We start from the raw sequence: 6,838 nt of genomic DNA, 5'->3' as shown, positions 1-6,838 counted from the left end.
CCCCGCAGCACCTTGACCTTTGACCTGGTGACCCCAAAGTCAGTAGGGGTGGTGTACTCAGTAAGTACTATCAGCATGTGAAGTTTGAAGGTCCTGGGTGAAGTGGTTCGCATGTAAAGTGCCTTCATGCAAAAAGTTAACGTTGGCCCCTGTGACCTTGACCTTTGACCTGGTGACCCCAAAGTCAGTAGGAGTGGTGTACTCATGAAGTACTATCAGCAGGTAAAGTTTGAAGGTCCTGGGTGAAGTGGTTCGCAAGTAAAGTGCCTTCATGCAAAAAGTTAATGTTGGCCCCTGTGACCTTGACCTTTGACCTGGTGACCCCAAAGTCAGTAGAAGTGGTGTACTCAATAAGTACTATCAGCAAGTGAAGTTTGAAGGTCCTGGGTGCAGTGGTTCGCGAGTAAAGTGCCTTCATGCAAAAAGTTAATGTTGGCCCCTGTGACCTTGACCTTTGACCTGGTGACCCCAAAGTCAGTAGGGGAGGTGTACTCAATAAGTACTATCAGCAGGTGAAGTTTAAAGGTCCTGGGTGCAGTGGTTTGTGAGTAAAGTGCCTTCATGCAAAAAGTTAACGTTGGCCCCTGTGACCTTGACCTTTGACCTGGTGACCCCAAAGTCAGTAGGGGTGGTGTACTCAATAAGTACTATCAGCACGTGAAGTTTGAAGGTCCTGGGTGCAGTGGTACGCGAGTAAAGTGCCTTCATGCAAAAAGTTAACGTTGGCCCCTGTGTCCTTGACCTTTGACCTGGTGACCCCAAAGTCATTAGGGGTGGTGTATTCAATAAGTACTATCAGTACGTGAAGTTTGAAGGTCCTGGGTGCAATGATTCGCGAGTAAAGTGCCTTCATGCAAAAAGTTAACGTTGGCCCCTGTGACCTTGACCTTTGACCCCAAAGTCAGTAGCGGTGTTATACTCAATAAGTACTATCAGCATGTGAAGTTTGAAGGTCCTGAGTGCAGTGGTTCGCGAGTGAAGTGCCTTCATGCAAAAAGTTAATGTTGACCCCTGTTACCTTGACCTTTGACCTGGTGACCCCAAAGTCAGTAGGAGTGATGTACTCAATAAGTACTATCAGCATGTGAAGTTTGAAGGTCCTGGGTGCAGTGGTTCGCGAGTAAAGTGCCTTCATGCAAAAAGTTAACATTGGCCCCTGTGACCCCAAAGTCATTAGGGGTGGTGTACTCAATAAGTACTATCAGCACGTGAAGTTTGAAGGTCCTGGGTGCAATGGTTCGCGAGTAAAGTGCCTTCATGCAAAAAGTTAACGTTGGCCCCTGTGACCTTGCCCTTTGACCTGGTGACCTCGAAGTCAGTAGGGGTGGTATACTCAATAAGTACTATCAGCATGTGAAGTTTGAAGGTCCTGGGTGCAGTGCCTTCATGCAAAAACAGACGGACAGTTGAAAACTAATATACCTTCGGGGGCATAAAAAATAGGGGCTGCTTTTAGTAAAAGTACATATCTTGGGAGAGACTCTATACCACTTCATTTAAACAAATAAGTGAAGGAGGAAAAAACGAACAAAGGAACACAGTGAAGTAATAATCAAATAAATAGGAAAACTCAACAAGTGTGTGTGTGCATGCAGGCTTGGGGCTGATGTGTCAGTAATTGATTACATTACAATTACTTTGATATTATCTTAATACAATTACATTTGATTACTCTAAATTTGCATCAGTAGTTGATTACATTACATTACTTGCACTCAAGTAATCATGATTACATTTGCTTTAACTTTCAATATAACTTTCAATATAACCATTTGTTTGGACGACAGAAATATAGGTATATAACTGAATATATAAATTTTAACTTTATTTATAGATTTGATAATGCAATTAATGAGTCATTAATCTGGAAACCCAGAAACTTAATTTTTTGGCACTGTGTCTCACTATATGGTATTATTGCACTAATAATCATCATTAACTTGTGAAATTAAGCTGTGACAAACAAACTAAGAACATTATTTCCATTTTCTAATATTCAGTATTTAAGCTTCCAGGTATTTTTATATATGTACCCCCAGAAATTACAGATGGGCACATTTTACATTTGGCCTTTATGGACCCAGAACAACCCTTGGGTATAATATAGAAATAGTCCAGCACTCACTTTGACATCTTTCAATAGTGCTGAAAGGACTGTTTGGTTGAAATTATATCATGCAGAGAAGGGACTGCTCACAAAAATGCTACTGATGTGAATGCAAGGGGGTAGTAACTGGGGCGGCAGGGGCGGCTACTGCCACCCCAATATTTTGAGGAGCGTCTAAATGCTGAACTCGTAAACGACTAGAAAATATAATTGAGAACTAGAAAATGCTTTTGTAAAAAAGCGCATGTCTCCCCCAATGCAAAGTCCTATAGGCAATAAGTCAATAGGGGTCAGGAGCGAAAGTCAAAGAGACACTGATGGTTGGCTGCAATAGGGATCATCTACTTGGCATGTCCAGTCATCCCGCTAAATTTCAACACTCGTGGCCTAGTGGTTCTCAAGTCACTGTTCAGGCTCCTGTGACCTTGACCTTTGATCAAGTGACCTCAAAATAAATAGGGGTCATCTACTCTGCATGCCCAATCATCCTATTAAGTTTCAACATTGTAGGTCAAGTGGTTCTCAAGTTATTTCCAAAAAATGATTTTACATGAGCAGGCCACTGTGACCTTGACCTTTAACAGACTGACCCAAAAATCGATAGGGATCATCTACTCTGCATGTTCAACCATCCTATGAAGTTTCAACATTCTGGGTCAAGTGGTTCTCAAGTTATTGATTGGAACTGGTTATCAATGTTCAGGCCCCTGTGACCTTGACCTTTAACGGAGTGACCCCAAAACAATAAGGGTCATTTACTCTGCATGAACAATCATCCTATGAAGTTTCAACATTCTGGGTCGAGAGGTTCTAAAGTTATTGATTGGAAATGGTTTTCCATGTTCAGGCCCCTTTGGCCTTGACTTTTAAAAGAGTGACCCTAAAATCGTTAGGGTTCATCTACTCTGCATGATCAATCATCCTACGAAGTTTCATCATTCTGGGTCAAGTGGTTCTCAAGTTACTGACCAGAAATGGTTTTCAATGTTCGGGCTCCTGTGACCTTGACCTTTCACAGAGTGACCCCAAAATCGATAGGGGTCATCTACTCTCTATGACCAATCATCCTATGAAGTTTCAACATTCTGGGTCAAGTGGTTCTCAAGTTACTGACCGGAAATGGTTTTCAATGTTCAGGCCCCTGTGACCTTGACCTTTAATGGAGTGACCCCAAAATCGATAGGGGTCATCTACTTTGCATGTACAATCATCCTATGAAGTTTCAACATTCTGGGTCAAGTGGTTCTCTTAGTTATTGATCAGAAATGGTTTTCAATGTTCAGGCCCTTGTGACCTTGACCTTTGACGGAGTGATCCCATAATCAATAGAGTCATCTACTCTTTATGACCAATCATCCTATCAAGTTTCAACATTCTGGGTCAGGTGGTTCTCTAGTTATTGATTGGAAATGGTTTTCAATGTTCAGGCCCCTGTGACCTTGACCTTTGACGGAGTGACCCCAAAATCAATAGGGGTCATCTACTCTTCATGACCAATCATCCTATGAAGTTTCAACATTCTGGGTCAAGTGGTTCTCTAGTTATTGATCAGAAATGGTTTTCAATGTTCAGGCCCCTGTGACCTTGACCTTTGACGGAGTGACCCCAAAATCAATAGGGGTCATCTATTCTTCATGACCAATCATCCTATGAAGTTTCAACATTCTGGGTCAAGTGGTTCTCTAGTTATTGATCGGAAATGGTTTTCAATGTTCAGGCCCCTGTGACCTTGACCTTTGACGGCGTGATCCCAAAAACTATAGGGGTCGTCTACTCCAGCAGCCCTACAACCCTATGAAGTTTGAAGGTTCTAGGTCAAATGGTTCTCCAGTTATTGCTTGGAAATGAAGTGTGACGTACGGACGGACGGACAGGGCAAAAACAATATGTCTCCTGGTGGAGACATAATTAATACAGTGGTCTTCCCTTGCCAATTGTCAATTCACTAGTATCATGAAGTACATCGGCGACTGCTATGTACACAGAATCTTGCAATATTGCTGACACCTTGCAAGATCACCTTGGTCAAAGGATGTTGTACAAAATTGATAATCCACAACAACCAAGGTCGCTGTATTTTCACGCCCTGCAGACTCTGAATATAGGTGATACATTTATTAACTAGAGCTGCTTTTGAGAAAACCGCATGTCTCCCACCACTGCCTAATCACCTGAATAGCAAGTCAGTCTTTATATACTGTTTACTCACTGCAAATATACATTTGAAGAGTAAAAAGGCTGAGGAGTTATGATCAAAAACATTTGGGTCAAGTTTGGTGAAGATTGGATGAGAAATGTTCGCCTTAAGAGTGCTGACAAGAGTAAAAAGCTGATTTTCGTTAATTCAAGGGCCATAATTCTGAAGCGCCTGGGCCGATTTGGCTAGTTATCAAACCTGGCCGAGGAACTTATGGTCAAACACATTTTATTCAAGTTTTGTGAAAAACAAGAGCACCGACTTGCGGGTGCAGAAGCTCATAGATCTGATTTTTTTGTCGCTGTATAATATTGTCCTAACCATGATTTTCTAAGTCCTAAAGTGGCCATAATTCTTGCAAAAAGCAATGTAGAGTTACGGTACTTGCTGTGCAGAGTCAACTTTTAATGGCACATAAATGTTCCAAGTTTTAAAGCAATAGCTTTGACTGTTAAGGAGAAAAGTTGACCTAAACACAAAACTTAACCATGAAATCTGATATTTTCTAAGTCCAAAAGGGGCCATAATTCTTGCAAAAAGCAGGATGGAGTTACGTTTCTTGCTGATCAGTCAGCTTTTGATGGTGAACATGCGTTTCAAGTTTTAAAGCAATGGCTTTGACAGTTAGGAGAAAAGCTTACCTAATCACAAAACTTAACCAAGAAATCTGATTTTCTAAGTCCAAAAGGGGCCATAATTCTTGCAAAAAGCAGGATGGAGTTATGACCACTTCAGGGAGTATTGACCGGGGCGGTTTTAACCGGTTAAAACCGCTGGTTAAAACCGGGGCGGTTTTAACCGCCCAACATTGCTGAAAACATATCCCAATTAATTGAAAAACATATACCAAGACGCATTTCAAACTCAGATCATCGCAACCCATATGTAGAGGTGCAGCTGAAGCAATAAAAGTAAAAAGACAGAAATGGATAAAATATATGAACTGTAAAAACCAAAATAGATATAATGAATATAAACTAGCAAGAAATAAAGTGGACCGTGTATGAGTTAAGGAGGTCTAAGTACGAATAATGAGAAAAACATAGCACAAAATGTTGGCAATAACACCAAGATGTTCTGGAAATATGTTACATGTAGATCCAATACCAAAACCAGTGCCCAAGTAAATAGTATCATAAAGGAACATAATAACATCAACAGACGACCAAGAAATAGCAAATACATTAAATAACCACTTTATTAGTGTCTTCACCACTGAAAATATAAATGATATGCCAGTTAAGAAAAAATTATTGAAAATACACTGTCTGATATATTTATAACAGAAGATATGGTGCTCAAGTCCTTAAAGGAAATAAATCCAACAAAAGCCCAGGGGCCAGATGGAATTCACCCCAAAATATTAAATGAATGTATGATGACTGTAATTAAACCACTAAAAATGATTTAATTCATCACTACAGGAAGGTAAATTACCAACTTCGTGGAAGACAGCCAATGTCTCTGCCATATTTAAATCTGGGTCAAGAAACAAACCAGAAAATTATCGTCCTATTAGCGTCACTTCTATCTGCTGTTGGGCTATGGAAAGGATAATCCAAAACGCTGTTGTGGAGCACTTGGAAAACAATGGGATTCTTACCAAACAACATGGTTTTAGGAAAAATCATTCATGTACCACACAACTCTTGGAGTGCATTGAAGATTGGAGTAGAGCCATCGATGAAAAAAGGAATGTTAATATAATATACTTAGATTTTAAAGATTAGCTTAAGCAATGAAAATCATTGAAAGAGGAATTAAAACTCTTTTTTTCGAATGCGCAAATTTATTTCAAATATAGAAAATTATCTTTCTTCAACATCAAAATTATTTTGGGAGTTTTGTTTAAGCATTAAAATGCTTAAGCAAACTTCTATGACAATGTGTTTCTTGTAAAGTTTACTTGAAATAAGTGTTTCAATGAATAAATAATGCGACTGCAATGAAATGATTGTTTCAATAATGAATTCATGTTTTTTCAACACTTACAGCAGTAAGCTAAATGCTGTCTTTCGATCGAAAGACATTTTGTCTTTCAAACGAGAGCCAGTGTTTAGAGCTAGAGACTGTCTCTCAATCCAGGGGAAGTCTCCGACTTGATATACACATATAAATATTATGAACTGGAAGTGCCAAATACCATATTGGGAAAACACATGTCAAAAGGACCTAAGAAACAACATTGTTTATACAGCTCTCGCTGTACGGTTTCTATCGAACTAATCCGACGTATACAGTTTGTTTTATATTGTGATGGTCAAACTGCGGTGGCTGCAAAAGTCAGAAATTTAAAAGCAGCCACTCAGCGACAGTAAGCTTGTCTTGATGATTATGGATTGACGCAATTAGTGGAAGAACCAACCCGTGAAACAAACACTTTGGATTTAATTGTAACAAATTTTCCATCAAGTTTCCCCCGAATTGATGTTATCCCAGGTATTTCTGACCATGACATAGTGTATACGGAAGTGAATGTCTCTCCAAGAAAATTCAAGCAAATACCAAGAAAAATCGCCTTGTATCGTAAAGCA

The sequence above is a fragment of the Mercenaria mercenaria genome, unplaced genomic scaffold, assembly GCF_021730395.1.
Source record: "Mercenaria mercenaria strain notata unplaced genomic scaffold, MADL_Memer_1 contig_1932, whole genome shotgun sequence".
NCBI classification, from domain to species: Eukaryota; Metazoa; Mollusca; class Bivalvia; order Venerida; family Veneridae; genus Mercenaria; species Mercenaria mercenaria.
The sequence above is the reverse complement of the archived record's forward strand: the minus strand, read 5'-3'. Positions refer to the sequence as shown.